Raw genomic sequence first — 762 nt, 5'->3', positions numbered from 1 at the left:
TATAAACTAATTTACATATAGGCGGGGCTGGTCAACTAGTAATGGCACACACGAGTATGTCCGGTTTTTGGATAATCTTTACAGGAGCATCATCGTTAGGGAAATAAGGCAGTCTTGGGTCATTTGTTACGTCTGTGTAAGGTGCATTGATATTGTGTGGGTAATGAAGAAGCTTTCCACACTGGACATCGCCAAATAGCATCTTCTCCAATGTGCCAATACTTTCCTCACTTGAGCAATGAACGCAATTGACCAACGAACGCAATTGACCAACAAACGCAATTGACCAACAAAGGATTCGATCCAAGCTATCCACAACCTTTCACCGATCTTGGCTTTCTCCACTTGTCCTCTTTCTTCTCCATGTGCATTAGTTTTCCATGGTTTGTTACGTGTTTACTTATTTGTATGCAATGCTTTTCATGTGTCACAGGTTTTACAAAGTCAAACTCAAAATAGAAGAATCAGAGAAAAAATATTTGGAGAAATAAATTGAAAAAAACATGCAAATGTACAATATAAGAAGAAAAAAAGTGAAAATCAAATAAAAAGAAATAATAATTGAAATTAAAAAATGAATAAAATGTATAAAATAAAGTATGAATGAAAAAATTGAAAAATAAAAATAAAATAAAAAGAATTTGCTTAGTAGATGGTACAAAATTAAACTATGCAAAAAAAGAAAAACAAAAATTGCAAAATGAACGAATATCAAACATTATCTCGACACATGAAAGCACTTGCATACATAAATTTTGCTGC

This window comes from Trichinella spiralis (genome assembly GCF_000181795.1).
Source record: "Trichinella spiralis strain ISS 195 chromosome Unknown Scfld6, whole genome shotgun sequence".
Taxonomy (NCBI): Eukaryota; Metazoa; Nematoda; class Enoplea; order Trichinellida; family Trichinellidae; genus Trichinella; species Trichinella spiralis.
Note: the sequence above shows the minus strand (reverse complement) of the source record.